At 44.3% G+C, this 17,963-nt stretch overlaps 1 long non-coding RNA gene across 1 annotated transcript in view; it reads left to right on the top strand.

The window, feature by feature from the left end:
- The window catches only part of LOC134757188 (uncharacterized), a 45,563-nt gene extending 29,319 nt beyond the window's left edge, over positions 1-16,244 (top strand). The window contains exons 2-3 of the long non-coding RNA XR_010130884.1: positions 12,992-13,113; positions 14,758-16,244. This is a non-coding gene — a long non-coding RNA (uncharacterized lncRNA). The remainder of the gene's footprint in view (positions 1-12,991; positions 13,114-14,757) is intronic.
- The last annotated feature ends 1,719 nt before the right edge of the window (positions 16,245-17,963 follow it).

The following is a 17,963-nucleotide window of genomic DNA, read 5'->3' as shown; positions in this document are numbered from 1 at the left end:
AGAAGTCCTCAAGCACCTACCTTTGAGAATTAAATGACATCTAACCTTGGTCAGCATTTGGAAGGACACTTTTTGTTCAAAAAAGAAAAACGGTACAGTACACTGTGATAAGACCATTTCCTTTCTCACAGCGTCTCCTTTAATGTCAGGTCTGAAATATGAAGTCATTAGGGGATATTAAAACAGTGCTGACAAACTAATTAACAGAAGACATTACGCCGGATGGGCTCAATTTATCCTTTTTAATGGTTCTTATAAATGGGTGCCGCCAATTAAAATTAATAAAGATTTACCAGCGATTGCCCAGTGTACATTGCTAAGAAGCGCCGCTGAAGGTCGGCTTAAAGTCAGCTTTGTCAAAGCTGCAAGTTCAGCTCCTGAGCAGCAAGCCCCACACAGTCCCTGGCTTTTTTGTTTCCCTCTAGCTGTTTCTCCTTCAGCTCCCTCCTCTCGACTTTCTATCCTTGGCTCTGAGTTGTTTACCCACCATCTCTTCTACCCCACTGTCAGCTCAGCTCCATCCTAGGCTGACTGAGATGCTCAAAAATGAAATATATAAAGGAAAGAATAAAACACTCCTCCCAGTCTCACAGTAGCTGGTCCGATTTGTCACAATTTGCATTATAGCATTTCTGCTGTTACTTATGGAAAGTGCCTTCTGGGTTTGTTTAGCAGAGCCCATTTCTTGAGATCCACCCAGCCTGGCTTATCCTAAAACCTTCTTGGTGTCCGCAGATTCCTGAGAGATCCAACAGGATGGGTGCGTGGTCCTGAAAACGCTGTCCTGAGGGTTGTCCCAAAGCTGGAATGTGCTTTAAGTGGGTGGGGGTTTGGAGAGAGTGGTGGTGGCCATTATTCAGGGAACGTTCTGGTCATTCTCCTTTTTATCAAGTGAAGATTTCTTTTATGATGCATTAGACAGTTCCTAATTGATCTCTGTCTTAATGCAAGGGATACCTGTGATGTCCATGCAGACTGGACCACTGTTCTACAGCTCCCCCCTCTTCTTTCTGAACACTTCTCCAGCTCAGGGCTGAGCAGCTGCTCTGCTAGAACTCTTCCTACCGCTAGATCCAAGCTGCTTCTATCCCACAGTTAGGCCGGCCTTGGCTCTGCTCAACATCAGCCTCAAGGGTGAGTTCTTTATAACCAGCATTCAAGGAGTGGGGCCAGGTGAGCTCCTGAAAAATACCTTCTTTGTCTTTCCTGTAAACAGGATTAAGTTCTTACCTCCTCACATCTGGATATGGTGGTCGTAGCAAGGGTTGGGGATGAGATAAAGTGGGAGGCTCCAAAGAAGTGACATCTTAGAGGCACTTGCCCGGGGGCCACTCGTACAGCTGTCACTGGCTGCATGAGGGAGTAAAGATTCCACCTCTCTGTTGAAGCCTGGGAGGAGCCTGTGTTTGAGGGTAAGTGATAGTAAGGGAATTCCTTTAAGGCAAAAGCCAACAGGTTGGAGTCACAGGAGCCTGAAGTGTGGTTCCCAGTGCTGCCAGAATGTGATCTGAAGGATACCAGATGGTCCCTTCTCCCTATGGGCTGGTCCCGTGCCCCTTGGCTTGAAGTTCTCAGGGTAGGAATCACTTGAAGGTTGCATGCCAGGTGCTGATCTTGGCTCTAGAAAACCTCATTTAATGCTGCTTCCCTGGTTCTCTTGCTGAGCTCCAGGAACTCAGGTGAGTTTGTTAGATAAGCCATGTGACACCTGGTACCTTAAAGGCCTGAGGAACAGGACAGGCATGCCAACAGGGTACAAGTGGGTCAAGAGGAAGTGTGAGCCTTCTCAGCTTGAGAGGGCAAAGGAGCTAAAACCTGACTTTTCCACTTCAAAAATTACCCAGTATCTGCCTTTTCCTTGTGTGCCTTTGATGTGGGATTCTGCATATAAGCTCCCTGAAAAGAGGAAGCAATCAGGACAACCAGGCAGGCACTTGGATGCAACTTCTTGAGTGAGGTCTGATGCTGGCACTACAGTCTCCAGCAGGTCTGTGTCACACACTCCTGTTTCAAATGGTGCCCTGGGTATCTGCTGCCATTGGACATCTTCTTACCTCATAGGCTTCCTGGGAGAAGGCCGCATTTGGAATCATCCAAGGCAGGCACCGTGGAAAAACCACTGCCTGTAGAGTCAACCAGACTAGGCACCTACCACATCCGGCTGTGTGCCATTGGAGACAGCCATGTATAATGCCGAGCACATGATTACATTAAGTGTATATTGGTTCTTTTCCTAGGTTTTTTCCACGGAGAGGGTGACTTTTATGTGTTAACTTGACTGGGCCCCAAGGTACCCAGATGATGGCCAAATGTTACTCTGGTTTATCTGTGAGGGTGTTTTTGGATGAGATTAATGTTGGAATCTGTAGACGGAGTAAAGCAGATTGTCCTCCTCAGTGTGGGGGCTTCATTCAATCAGTTGAAGTCCTGAGAAAAACAAAAAGGTGGCCCTCCCACAGTGAGAATTATCCTGTTCAACAGCATTTCAGACTTGTCAGCCTCCATAATCGTGTGAGCTAATGCCTTAGAGTAAAACTGCCTACCTGTCTGTCTGTCTGTCTGTCTATCTGTCTATTGCCTGTTTCTGTTTCTCTGGAGTACTCTGTTATGTCTGCATTTCTATCACCTTCATCTGTTGACAATATGGGGTTAATATTGCCCTGATTCTCAGACTGTGTGGTTGGAGGGAAGTGACATTCTTGTCAAGTCAAATGGCTTTCTTAAAATAATCTTAGAAAAGCTGGGTGTGTCCTGTAATCCCAGCACTTTGGAAGGTCAAGGTGGGTAGATCACTTGAGGTCAGGAGTTCAAGAGCAGCCTGGCCAACATGATGAAACCCCATCTCTACTAAAAATACAAAAATTGGCTGGGCATGGTGGTGCACACCTGTAATCCCAGCTACTTAGGAGACTGAGGCAGGAGAATTGCTTGAACCCAGGAGGCGGAGGTTGCAGTGAGCTGAGATCATGCCACTGTACTCCAGTCTAGGTGACAAGAGTGAAACTCCATCTCAAAAAAAAAAAAAAAAAAGACCCTAATTTTTCAGTGTCTCCAAAAAGGAGAGAACCAGGAAGACTTGGACTTACTTTAAAAATCAGAAAAATCATAGCACAATGGAATATATTTGTTCCAGGTCATTCTGAGTCACAGAAACCGCAGCTGGACAGGCTCCTGAAAGCAAGGGTTGGACCACAGGACAAGGAGAGACAGCTCTCACAGAAAGGGCAGGGTAGGTTCATTCTCACCTTGGAGGGGCTCCAGGTAGAGCGGACTCCAGCTACTTTCTCTATTACCCCTTCCCCATTTCCCACCTAATTTTCAAGTCTTCATGGAAATGTGGAAACGGGCAAGGTAGGTAGTCCCACAGCTAAGCTCCTCTGAAGGCCGTGGGAAAACCGTCCGTGGGCAATGAATTCACTGGAAATGTGACCTCCAGAGAACCTGACTGTCTGGGAGGCATTAGCCACACTCTTAATCGTGCATTTTATTGTTTCCTTTCTAGCATTGCACAGCAAGTCACTTGTGTGACAGTACATTAGGGACGACAGCAAGTTAGAATAAATAGACTCTGTTCCCTCACAGAGCCTCCTCTATCAGAAACCAGGATGCAAATGTCTTCTGAAGGCCAGAGGGGTAAAGAGTCCCTGAAGTGGACTGAAGAGATAAATTCAAAAGGAAAGAGTGTTCCAAGGAATGCCTTCAGTCCGACCAGTCTTAAACAGCAAGATATAGACACGCGAGTTAAAAATTAAAATGTTTCCCATTATAATCTTTTAGTTTTAATATCAGGGACTAATTTAATTTTAACTGTGACCCCTCCCCACTACTGACTTGTCAAATGTGATTTTAGGGTTTAATGTGAGATGACCCTCATCAGGAAGGGGTAAGAGGGGCAGTTGAAAGATCACTGGACTTAGAACCACAAGATGCCTTGGTGTTCTGTCGTTCCTCAACTGCTGGCAGGGTGACTTTGGATAAGTAACCCCACTTCTCTGTGTTCCGATTGCTTCAGCTTTCTGTGGTCACTTAGGAATCACACCCCCACTTACCACAAAAAAGACTCAAATGGGACTATGTACCCAAAAGCAATGTGTACATAAATGTGAGGAGTTAGTAGATCCCCCTTAAGGATTTCTGATCATGAGGGAAAATGGAGTGAGACTGGGGATGTGTCCTTAGCTGGAGAAATAAGATAGCATTTATTATACTTTAGTAGTTAACAATCTTGTACGTTGGACAGTTTTATCTTCTTTATACAAATGAGAAAATAAAAGTTTAATAAAGTCAAGAATTGCACATGGTCACACAACGAGGGAGTACCAATACTTAGACCCAAGCTCATGTCTTCTGACTGCATAGCTCTTGCCCTTTCTACCATGCTAAGCTGGCTTTAATCAGTGTCCCAGAATTCTCCAGTCAGCACTCTATAAAGCTCAGCCCCTTCTCAGGAACTGTGGTAATGAGACAGTAGAGACAAACAAATTGAGGGCCCCAGCATCTATTGCCTATTTATAGCCCTGTGGACTTATGTGAGGCAAACTGTCATATATTTGTTGTAAATTCATCCATCCATCCGTCCGTCATCTAGGGTTCTTTAATATGATAGAAAAATAATAGGATTTGAGGCTGGGCATGGTGGCTCATGCCAGTATCCAGCACTTTGGGAGTTCGAGACCAGCCTGAGCAACCCGGCGAAACCCTGTCTCTATAAAAAAAAACAAAAAACAAAAATTAGTTGGGTGTGATTGCTTGAGCCTGAAAGGCAAGGCTGCAGGGAACTGTGATTGTACCACTGCAAAACTCCAGCCTGGGTGACAGAGCAAGACCCTGTCTCAAAAAAAATAAAATAAAATAAAATAAAAAATAAATAAAAAGGATGTGGAGTCGGAGGAAGAACTGGATTTCAGTCTCCATTGCAGACTTTCTTCCACCTGCATCAGAAACATTTGTTAAGTATGCAAATTCCCAAATCTACTGAATCAGATTCTCCAGAGCTAGAACCTAGTAATCTGTTTATTTTACAATCTCTCTAGGTAATTCTGAGAATTACTGCTGAAGGCCTTATCCCAACTTCTGGCAGGTTTCAGGCTGCTCGAAGAATATACATCAAACATTACCCTGGTTTGGGGTGAGGGACTATGTTATGGGCTCTGTCCTAGAGATTGAGTTATTCTTGACTCTCTGTGAAGTGGGGCTCTCTGGTGCTCCCTTTTCTTCCATTCTTTTTGCCTCCAATTCTGGCTTTTTCCCTAAGCAAGGGAACAATCGTCCCTGATTTGGTGACACACTCAAGGTTGATCCTGCTCTGGGGTATTCTCTCCCCTTCTACACTGAAACATGGCACATTCTAGAATCCTAGAGCACCGAGGAACCCTGGAGATTAAAAGTTAGCTCTTCAGATTAAAACCCTGGAGATTAAAACTGTCTATGCTCTTTCTATTATATAAAGCTTCCTTGCATATAGATAGAGTTTAAATGCTTGAATATATGAGTCAGTGACTGAATATTTCTCCCAGGCTATTCCAGGCTCAAAATATTTGCCTAGGACAAGCTCTTCATAATCACTGGGAAACGAGACATCTATAATACAAATTTTAATCATTCTCATTTACTATAACAGTAACTATGGATACTGGCATCATTTATTGAGCATCTATGTGCCAGGTGCTATATTAGATGCTTTACAGACATCTTTTTTTTTTTTTTTTTTTTTTGAGATGGACTCTCACTCTGTCACCCAGGCTGGAGTGCAGTGGCGCAATCTCAGCTCACTGCAACCTCTGCTTCCCAGGTTCAAGTGATTCTCCTGCCTCAGCCTCCTGAGTAGCTGGAACTACAGGTGTGTGCCACTATGCCTGGCTAATTTTTGTATTTTTAGTAGAGACAGGGTTTTGCCATGTTGGCCAGGCTGGTCTTGAACTCCCGACCTCAGGTGATCTGCCTACCTCGGCTTCCCAAAGTGCTGGGATTACAGGCATGAGCCACCATGCCCAGCCTACACACATCATCTTACAACATCCTTACAAAAGTCTGGCAAAGTACGTATTTTTATCTTTAGTGTATGGATGAAGAAACTGAGGCTTAGAAAACCACGCTGACTTGTTCAAGGTCACAACTAGGGAGTGGCAGAGCCAGATATGTGTGTCCAAAGCCCATGGTTTTTTTGGGGGGGACTATCCTAGGGAGTTCTTTATGGCCTAACTATCACTCTGGCAGGTCTCCCAGGAATTTTGTGGACAGCTTGAATCATTGAAACTGCCTAGTCTTAGCCTACATGGAAGCCTTGGGAAATAGTGACAATCCTCACCAAAACAGGAGCAGCATTGGGTACAGTTGTCATAATTTCAATGAGAGTAGGCTCATATTTGGGCAGACTCTCCTGCTCTAAGTCAAAAGAGGAATAGGATGGAGACCTCTTAGCCCATAGACCACTGGATCTACTTGAAGAAAATGCATATGGTGGAAAGAATGAAATCTTATATTTATTTAGTGCTTAATACATTACAAAACACTTCCACATGTATGCTCCAAATGTATGTCTCAACACACATGCTCCAATAGCAGGTAGGTTGGAGGAGGGCATTATAATTTTCTGTAATTGTTTAGATGAGGACATGGAGACTCAGAAATGATAAGTAAATTTTCAAGGTAATGTAACTAGTGAGTGGCTGAACCAGGATGAAAACACAATTCTCCAGATCTCATACCTACCAACAGTGCTTCTCAAAACTTTAATGTGTAAACATATCACTTGGAGATCTTGTTTAAATGCAGATTTCGATTTAGGAGGCCTAGGATGGGGCCAGAGATTTTGCATTTTTCTTTCTTTTTTTTTTTTGAGACAGAGTCTTGTTCTGTCACCCAGGCTGGAGTTCAGTGGTGCAATTTCGGTTCACCTCAACCTCTGCCTCCCAGGTTTAAGCAATTCTCGTACCTCAGCCTTCCTAGTAGCTGGGACTACAGGCACACACCACCACACCTGGCTAATATTTATATTTTTAGTAGAGATGGGGTTTCACCATGTTGGACAGGCTGGTCTTGAACTCCTGACCTCAGATGATCTACCTGCCTTTGCCTTGGCCTCCCAAAGTGTTGGGATTACAGGTGGGAGCCACTGCACCCGGGCAGATTTTGCATTTCTAAGAAACTCAGATGATGCCAATGCTGCTGGCCCACAGACCACACTTTAAGCAGTGAAGTTCTAGACTATGGTGCCTTGGTCTGGGTACTGATCATCCCCATCAGGCTGAAAATCCTCACCAGGTCACACTTCTTCAAGGCCCCTCCTTGCTTTTTCCTTTGTCATCTTGTGTGGGGGCTTCTTTTTCAGTAGGGTAGAGTTGGGAGCTTCATGAAAAAGAATTATGAAAGGAAAAGAGATTTAATGTCTTGTTTGATGACATGTCTTTTTCTGAAAAATGGAAATGAAATAATATACTACCTTTTAAGTTCCTTTTAGGGTCATGAAGATAAGAAATACAAGTCAGTAAATCACATAAAAAGTGCCCAGCTGAGGACAAACCAGCAGCATTCTGGCCTCGATACTCCTTTGAGTTTTCTATCAGAAAACTGTACATTTTGAAGTAATGAAAATACACTGGGAACTTTATTGGAGGAAAGGGCACCTACCTCTAATGAATGAGCCTCCATCTCATCCCCAAGTCACCTGTGGATCAATTTAGATTCAATTAACATTTATTGAACATCTACTATAAAAATAACAATAGCCAGTAGCTAATGAGGCTTTCTTATGTGCCTGGCTCAGTTTCAAACACTTTTGTGTTCATTTAATCTTGCTATCCACCCTTAATGTATGTAACTGGCCCAAAGTCGCACAGATAATAGATGGCAGAGCATGAATTCAAATCCAGTCCTCTCCCCTACTGACTCTACCTGCTTAACTCTCTGTGTACCTCCACTTCTGGGATGAACTGGGAGTATTCAGAGAAACATGCAACATTGAACAGGAATGCAAGTAATTTGGCCACTATAGGGCTGGTGCTTTACAAACAATATCCCACTCAATTCTTACAACAACCCTTTGAGGTAGGAGGAGTCTCCCATTTTAGAGATGAGGAAATGGGAGAGTGATCTAATAACCTTCCCCAAGTCTCACAGTTAGCAAGTGACATAGCCAAGCCTAAAACTCAGGAGTTTCTGACTCCAAAGCCCATACTTCTCTCATTAGCCCTTGAGGGCTTTATTACCAGCTTGTCTAAGTCTATTTGTGTTGCTATATAGTAGGAATGCCTGAGGCTGGGTAATTTATTAAAAAAAAGAATTTATTTGGCTCACAGTTCTGGTGTCTAAAAGATTGGGTATCTGGTGAAAGCCTCAGGCTGCTTCCACTCGTGACAGCAGGTGAAGGGGAGCTGGCATGTGCAGAGATCATCACATGGTGAGAGAGGAAGCAAGAGAGAGAGGGGAGGCGCTAGGCTCTTTTCAGCAACCAGCTCCCACAAGAACGAACAGAGTGAGAACTCACTTATCCCCCACCCAGGGAGGGCATTAATCTATTCATGAAGGATTAACCCCTGTGACCAAAATGGCTCCCGTTAGGCCCCATCTCCAACACTGTGGATCAGATTTCAGCACGATATTTGGAGGAGACAAACCATCCAAACTACACCACAGCCATGCGCAGCAGCAGTGTGACATTCTTTACAGGGATGGAGTCTTCAAGAATTTGTCCTCTCAGGGCACACTCCTGCTCACAGCCCCACATGCTAGATGAACCAGATGTTTCACCTGCCTGAGGGAGGGGCTGTGTGACCTTCCCAGCCCCTGATGAGGGACCCAGATGTTTGCACCAGGACTTTAGTTTCTGGGTCTTAGAAGAGGTGGGTGACAGCAGTTGCACAATCATATTCTCCATCCCCTATTAACAAAAGTTTGTTTGTGAAATTGTGAACTCTATGTGTTTTGTTTTTCTTTTCTCCGAGACACAGTCCTGCTGTCACCCAGGCTGGAGTGCAGTGGTGCAATCTTGGCTCAGTGCAAGCTCCGCCTCCCAGGTTCATGCCATTCTCCTGCTCAGCCTCCCGAGTAGCTGGGACTACAGGCGCCCGCCACCATGCTCGGCTATTCTTTTTGTATTTTTTTAGTAGAGGCGGGGTTTCACCATGTTAGCCAGGATGGTCTCGATCTCCTGACCTTGTGATCCGCCTGCCTCAGCCTCCCAAAGTGCTGGGATTACAGGCGTGAGCCATCGCGCCCGGCCGTGAACTCTGTGTTCTATGTGTATCCATTGATGATCATTTTTAGCGAGCAGTGTCAACAACTGTGTAGTCAATGACTGTGGGATCCCAACACAGTGAGGGTGGGACCCAACTGTGGATCGGATTTCTGGAATTCGTTGCTGTTACTATTTAGGATCCTCTACGACTTGTTCTTTTTTTCTGCAAAAGATCAAATGGAGGCTGTTAATTAAGGCTGTTGCTTAACTAAGATGATAAAGTAAGCCCTTGGGAGGCAGGGCCATTTTACCCTTTGGGCAGGGATAATGATCAAGAGACTTATCTGGTAAGCACAGACCCTGACCAATTAAAATGGATACCAGAGGTAAACAAAAAGTACAATTATACTAGGGTGCACCCGCTGACCATTTGCTCTGTCTTTGGGTTCAAAGTTTTACAAGGTCTATGAAAATGCCTAAGACTCAACAAAACAAAAGGAAATATGAATGTTAATAATGTTTTAATTAAATGTCTCTGAATCACAACATGTCAACTAGCTAATTGCAACTAAACTCTTAAGTAGTTAGGTATAAATTTGACTTAGTGTAGGATAAGTGAGTCTTTGAATATGGTTGCTAGGCAGTGGAGTGGGGTGAGAATGCCTCGGGCTTGCAAAGACCCACAGTCTGCCACAGAGGAGGGTCGAATGATTAAACAGTCACTCTCGAGTCAAAGCTCTCCTTTGGAATTCTGTTCTGCTTCTTCTGTTTTTCTTCTGCATTGGTCCCCTTGCTGTTATCAGCAGGTAAGTAAATTCCCCATTTTCTGAATAGGGCTTGAGGGTACGTCAGTGGGGGTTGTAAGAGGGACACTGGACTGCAGTGAGAGATCTGGCTTCCTTCCCTGGATCAATCGATTCCTTCTCTGGATCATTTATGCTGCACGTGTTTTCTGAGCCATGCTCTGAGCTACACCCTGGTGATATCACTAACCAACTGTGTGGCCAGACAGGTTATTGGACCAATATATTTAGACGTCAGTTTCTCCACCTGTAAGATGAGGGACTAGGTGGTATTTCTGATTCTTCTTAGCTGATGTTGCCCAGAACTAGAATTCACGTAGGGGGCTATAGTGGAAACCACTGCACATTCTTAATATTTTCAGGACAGTAGATCACTCTTTGTATGGACAGCTGGGCCCAGGTCCTTGAGAGCTGCAGACCCAGGGACTGGGCCTAAGGATTTCCATTTGAGGGTAGTGGGCTGGTGAGGGCTCATGGCTTTGCCTCTGCCAAGAGACTGCCACATCTTGCCTGATCAGGGACCCTTTTCCCTTGGGAAGGCACCTCCTTGGTCGCAGGGGGATGAGGGCTGATGCTAAGGAAGGAGAAGTGTGGCACTGGGAAGCCCGGCCTAACACAGCCATCCTGACTGTATCAGGAAATGGCCAGTGGGGAGTAGGGTGTGGCAGGACCTAAAGCGAACATTTATAATTTGAGAATCCTGGGAAGCCTTTCCTGAGGCTTATGAAACATGTGAAATTAACCTTTTTTTTTCTTTTTTTTGAGACAGAGTCTTGCTTTGTTGCCCAGGGTAGGGTACAGTGGTGCAATCTTCACTCAGCAACTTCTGCCTCCTGGGTTCAAGTGATTCTTGTGCCTCAGCCTCTGGAGTAGCTGGGACTGCAGCCTCATACCACCATGCTTGGCTAATTTTTGTATTTTTAGTAGAGAAAAGATTTTACCATGTTGGCCAGGCTGGTCTTGAACTCCTGATTCCAGGTGATCCACTGGCCTAGGCCTCCCAAAGTGCCGGGATTACAGGCATGAGCCAACACACCCATCCTGAAATAGGTGAAATTAACTTTAATCATATATTTTTTGTAACTCAATATATCCAAATAATTACCATTTCAATTTGTAATCATATAAAATTATTGAAATATTTTTAATTCTTTACTTTTTCAAATGAAGTCTTTGAAATGTAGCTTGTATTTTATGTCTATGGTAAATCTCCATCCTGAGTAGCTGCATTTCAAGGTCCCAGTAGCCACAAGTAGCTTGTAGCCATCATCTTGGATAGGGCAGCTCTAAAGAATCCTTGGGGAAGCTTCAGGGAGGTTGTGAACACCTTGAAATTGGTGGCAAGTTTTTGTTTCTATGTGCATTGTGTGTGTGTGTGTGTGTAGCTTTATTAGATTTTCGAAGGCATAAGTGACCCCCCAAGGATTAAGATCCACTGATTGAATGGAAAAATTTCAAATTTCTCAGTGCCAAATCTTGTGATATCCCAAACTTGACCTTGAGGGGTGGGGCACCCTGTTCACCAATTTCCAATACTCCTGGCTGGCTCTGAGTATGGAGTATGTACTTTGTGTACGAACACAGGGGTTTTCTAACCCCTGTGTATGTGGGTCAGAAAACACGGTTTCCAGAAGAATGGGAGGGACATCCCAGGAGTTACTGGAATGCAAGGAAAGCCATCGCAGGCGAGAGGGGACATTTCTTGCTATTGGCAGACCAATATCATTCCTAGAATCTGTTTTTGTTTTTTTGTTTTTTTTTTGACGAGGTCTCACTCTGTCACCTAGGCTGGAGTGCAGTGGCGCGATCTTGGCTCACTGCAACCTCTGCCTCCTGGGCTTAAGTGATCTTGCCGCCTGAGCCTCCCAAGTAGCTAGGACTACAGGCTCACGCCACCATGCCCGGCTAAGTTGTGTATTTTTAGTAGAGATGGGGTTTCACTCATGTTGCCCAGGCTGGTCTTGAACTCCTGAGCTCAAGCAATCCAACCACCTCGGCCTCCCCAAGTGCTGGGATTACAGGTGTGAGCCACTGTGCCTAGCCAGATCTGTGATTTAAGATGATTTTCCAGATCACCAAGGACATAGAAATAATGTTAAATTCAACATTAAGAAAGATAGATGTAAAGGGAAGAACGTAGCTGGTTGAGAATGGTATGCAGGTGGGTTTCAAATCTCACTCGTTCTCTCTCTTAGACCCCTCCCTCCAAACATAAACCTCAGCTTTTGAATCACATGAGATGACTTGAAAACAAAGTGACTTCTGAGTGGCCTTGACTCTCCTCATCCCTCAAGGGTGAGTTATTCCCAGAAGTTCTCTCAGAGAGAGGGCACACCCTGTACACCAGGGTTCTGAAACTGCTGTCCATGAATGGGCTTCATAGCATGTCGGCAGTGTTGCTGGTGGTGTACGTGTCTGCAAGAAATTTTCTGGGGACAGAATTCTGAGATTTAATACATTGCCAAAGAGGTCTGTGACCCTTCATAGGGTCCAACCACCTGTCCACGTCCTACAAGCAGAGAAGGGTAGCACAGTGTGTCTGGGTCTCTATTTCCCCTCTGTTGCTGGAGGGTCTTATGCAACTTCCCCAGGAGACCTTTTCCCCATGGAGAGCCAGGAAGAGAAGCCATCTGCCTGTCACCTGTGTGCTCTGTGAAATCATAAGAGCCTGTGAGCTCAGAACCCAGGCTGGAGCAAGAGAATGGCCTGCAGAGTCATCTCTAAACTCCTTATCCCGGTCTCCTGGGCCACTGGCCTTGTGTAATCCATATATATATATATATGTGTGTGTGTGTGTGTGTGTGTATATATATATGTATATGTATATATGTGTGTATATATATGTATATGTATGTGTGTATATATATGTATATGTGTGTATGTATATATGTATACGTATATATGTATATGTATATATGTATATATGTATACGTATATATGTATATGTATATATGTATACATGTATATATATGTGTGTGTATATATATATGTATATATTTTTATTTTTTTAAAGAGAGAATCTCACTCTGTTGCCCAGGCTGGAGTACAGTGGCGCAATCTCGGCTCACTGCAACCTCTGCCTCCCAGGTTCAAGAGATTCTCCTGCCTCAGCCTCCCAAGTAGCTGGGATTACAGGTGAGTGCCACCACACCCAACTAACTTGTATTTTTAGTAGAGATGGGGTTTCACCATGTTGACCAGGCTGGTTTTGAACTCCTAACCTCAAGGGATCCACCCGCCTCAGCCTCCCAAAGTGTTAGGATTACAGGCGTTAGCCACTGTGCCCAGCCTGTGATTGATAATCTTGATGCAGCTCCAATCTGGGGCTCTATGGCCCACTAGCTCCACTGTGCCTACTTGTTTTTAGCCTTGGGGGTTCCTGGGTGCGTGATATGAGTCCTTGTTCCAAGCAAAAGCATGAGGATAATGAAATTTTTTGTCAGCCGTTTCAGATGCAGATACAGAAAATGGGGACTTTGATGGGAAAACAGGCTGGAGTGGTGAAGGGACTTACCCAAGGACACACAGACCTTAAGCAGAATTCAGCTCTTCCCACGGCCCAATACTGCCTCTTCTGCTCTTTCAGCCCACAGTCTACCTGGTCCCCAGTGTCCTCAGGTGGCTCAGGCAGGGTCATGCCTGATTAAGAACACTAGAGTGTAACAGACCTAGGCCCAAATCTCAGCTCAGCCATTCACTACTTGTGAGATCCTAGACAAATTATTTTTACTCCGAGCCTCAGTTTTCTCAGTCTGTAAAATGGGGATAATCAGACCTATGTCCTGAGCTTATTCTAAGGACTAGATTAGATAATGTATTAGAGCATTTGGCACAGGGCCTAGTGTGTAATAAGTGCTGAGTAGATTCTAGTTATTTATTTAGGCCTCTCCTCCCCCATCCCCCAGCAAAATCCCTAAGGCATTGGTCCTCTGAAAATGTCCACATTTATCTATCCTGGGTTTTATTCAGGGAAGACCTTGCTAGGTGACTGGCTGATGAGCACTGGGGGTCTATGGCTTGCCTGCTGTGTGCCCACTAGAGTGTGGGCTCGGGGAGGACACACATCACTCTTGTTTCCACTATGTGTCTCCAGAGACCAGCTCAGTGCCTGGCATAGAATAGATACCCAGTGGATGTCTGTTGAATGGACAAATATTCAACTGGTGGCCTTCAGTGTTGTAGTGGGCTGAGTTAAAGGGTCCCAAAGACATCAGGTCCTGATTTCTAAAACCTGTAAATGTTATCTCATAAAGAAAAGGGGTCTTTGCAGATGTGATGAGCGTTAAGGATCTTGAGACGGGGAGGTTATCCTGGATTATCTGGATGAACCTTCAATGCAGTTGTGTATCCTTATAAGAGGGAAGCAGAGGGAGACTGGAATACATGTGAGAGGAAAAGGTGATCTGAAGACAGAGCTGAGAGAAATTTGAAGACGCTGGCCTTCAAGCAATAGAGTGATGTGACTACAAGCCAAGGAGTGCTGACAGCCACCAGAAGTTGGATTCTCCCCTAGAGTCTCTGGAGGGATCATGGCCCTACTGACATCTTGACTTCATACTTTTGGTTTCCAGGGCAGTGGGAGGATACACTTCTGTTATTTTAAGCCACCAAGTTTGTGGTAATTTGTTACAGCAGCCCTAAAAAACTAATGCAAATGTCTTTACCCAAAGAAGTTAGTAACATGGGAATTCCAGGGACTAGAGAGCCTTACATTTTCGAGGGTAGAACCAAGGAAGCTCAAAAATTCTTTAATTCTGTTTCCATTTTTTTCTCCTATAGATAGTGCCCTCCCTCTGGGAAGCTGCTGACAAAGTCCGACAATATGGCTCAAATAAGAATCCAGAGGGCATGGATAGTTGAAGTGGACGCTCTCTCATGCATTAAAGAGAAGAGAAACAACCAGATGACTTGTTAACTAAAGGGGAGGGTGATACTTAAATTAAGAAAGCTGAGCTGCATGAATTGATTTATTCATTCAACTGATATTTATTGAATACCTACTATATGCCAGGCACTGTTCTAGCCCTCAAGGATGCAGAAGTGAGCAAGACAGGGGAAGAAAAGCTCCTGACATATGGAGCTTACATCCTAGTTGGGAGAGACAGGCACACACAAGCAAAACGAATGTTCACCGGTGACAGTGGCAGCTTGGGCAGCAGCAGTTCTCCCTATGACATCTCTTTTGCCTCCAAAAGCTTCACCCATGGAGAAGACACAAGCAATTTTCAACCGATGATCAATGCTCTTACCAAATGGCTGTTTCCCAGCATAGAGTCCACCCCACCAGGGCTCTGAAGGCATCCTCCTACACATAAACATCATTCTTCCCTCCCTCTCTTTCCTCGTGCCTCATCAGAATTGTTTGCAAACTTGTTTCTAGACCCTCTGATGAAGTTGAGAGAAACTGAGGCAAAATCCCCCATCACTAACCTTTTCAAGGATCCCTTAAAAAGTGAGGAGCAGAAACAGGAAGACTTTTGGGATTAAGGTATTTCTTTCCCAACTGGCATTTTGAAGTTTGTGAAATGTTTAGTATATTCAAAGCTATCAGAAAAGGCATTCAGAAAGAGGGGCTCTGGTTTTGTGTTTCTGGAAATTGACCTGAGAAATGTGAAGGGGTGATATATGGGAGAGGATACTCAGTGTTAAGACTGGGATGCCAATGGTTAGAAGTGACAGTGACAGAAAGGCAGAGTCCAGTTCAATTTGAGAAAGAACTCCCTGGCTGTCAGAGCAGTCGAATAATGGAATGCAGAGCTCAAACATGGCTAATGGCCGCTTGAGGGATTGTTAGACAGCAGTGAAGCTTCTGAAGGAGGAATTAACTAAGTGACCTTTATGGTCTCTTGCAACCCTGAGGAGGCTATGATTTAACTAAGCATTCCAGGAAATTGTAGTATACTCAAGTTGAATGTGATATACTTGAAACTTCATGTGCCAAACAATGTAGTATTAACATGTTAAGAAACTGACAGAAACAACAGTAGTGGGAAACTTTACCACATTTCTTTTTCTATAAAAGCAAATGAGAACATAACTATAATTGAGAAAATTTCTATACATTCTTAAAGGTTGAAATACAACAGACTACATCTTCTGTCCACAATGTAATAAACCCAGACATAAATAAGAAAAACTAAACAGTAGTGGATACCTTTTCATGTGTCCAATCTGTTCACAATAACGAATCCCTGTCCCTTCTCTTCCATAACTCCTCCCACATTTTGGTTTTCAGCAACAACTTAGTACAATATGATCCCACTTCCCTGGCCTTGACTGATTGACTTAAGATTAGACACCTGATCCAGATGGGCCAGACCTCCTTCCCTGAAAATCTGGAATTTGAGGCACAGAGATAGGAATATCATCTCTCAGGTGGCTGGACCTACAATATACAAATTTGAGAACTATCAGTGATTGTGATCTGCCATGTGAATTCAAGAAAGAAGAAACTGGTTGGCAAAAACAAAACAAAACCCCAAACCACTATAGAAACAATGAAATAGGCCAGGCATGGTGGCTCACATCTGTAATCCCAGCACTTTGGGAGGCTAAGGCGTGTGGATCACCTAAGGTCAGGAGTTCAAGACCAGCCTGGCCAACATGGTGAAACCCTGTCTCTACTAAAAATACAAAAATTAGCCAGGCATGGTGGCGGGCACCTGTAGCTCCTGCTACTTGGGAGGCTGAGGCAGGAGAATCGCTTGAACCCAGGAGGTGGAGGTTGCAGTGAGCCAAGATCGTGCCACTGCGCTGCAGCTTGGGTGACAGAGCTAGACTCCGTCTCAAACAAACACAAACCCAGAAACAATGAAATAGATAACGTAGGAACGAGCAGAGATCAGAGAGAAGTTCCTGATGATTTACCAGTTTCTGATTTATGCCCTTTTAAGAGTCTCAATGCATTTTGCTCTTGGAGTACACAAGCTCCTTATATCCTTATAACAATTCCCATCTTTCACTTAAGTCAGTTGGGGTATTTTCCTTGCAATCAGAGAATTCTGACTCATAAGAATAAAACTTCAAACCATTTGAAGATTTAAAAATTCTCTTTTAAACAACCCTTAGGTCAAGAATTAAGTCAAAGCTGAAGTTACAGAATGTTTAGAAAATCATTAACATGAAAGTAGTACAAACTGCAAACTAAGGGATGTAGTCAAAGCTATATTAAGAGGAAAATTCATAGCCTTAAAAACTTAGAGCATGGAGCTCTGGATCCAGATGACCTGTGTTAACATTCCTTTTCTATTAATTAAAAAATTATATAATATGATAAAACATGAATACTGAAGCCATCTTTGAGGGATGGGCAGGATTGGGCTGCCTCGGCATTTTGGGGTTCTCAGGTTACACTGTAGAAGAGACGGTGTATCCCAAGCACTTGACTGCCTTCTACTCTCTCCACAGACAGAGCTATTCCTGGCTTGGGCTAATGGCAGGATGAGGTCTGGGTACCATCTGAGTATCTCAGTGCTAGTGCAGGACAGGAAAGCATAAGGCTACCTTGGTGTGGGGGGTGACTGCCTCCTCACTTGACTGAGGGGTTAATGAGGCAGGGGAAGGATTTCTGTGACTTTTATTGGCTTGTGAGGCTAGAGGTTAAGAAAAGGAGACCACTAGACCTGAAACTATACCCCTTGCTTACTGATATCCCACATTCCATGATCAGAAAGCAAATCATTTTTCTTCGCTGACTTCTGGGTTAACAGGGCTCCACACCTGAGGGTGTCAGTTACTTTCTTATTTTTGTAGGTGGAAGATGGATTGCCAACAACATGTGATTCTCAGATGGTGAGTGGGAGAAAAGGGCAACCATGTGGTCTGATAAGTTGTGGAATCCTTGTGAGGGGATGGGATCCCAGGAAGTGTGCATCTCATCACGGAGAGAATCAGTTATCTGGTAAGAACAGGAGGCGGGAAGGAGCACCTTGATCAGACCTGGGTTCCTCTGAGGTCTGCCAGGTTCCTGCATTTTATTTTATTTT

This window comes from Gorilla gorilla, chromosome 15 (assembly GCF_029281585.2).
Source record: "Gorilla gorilla gorilla isolate KB3781 chromosome 15, NHGRI_mGorGor1-v2.1_pri, whole genome shotgun sequence".
Taxonomy (NCBI): Eukaryota; Metazoa; Chordata; class Mammalia; order Primates; family Hominidae; genus Gorilla; species Gorilla gorilla.
The sequence above is the reverse complement of the archived record's forward strand: the minus strand, read 5'-3'. Positions and strand labels throughout refer to the sequence as shown.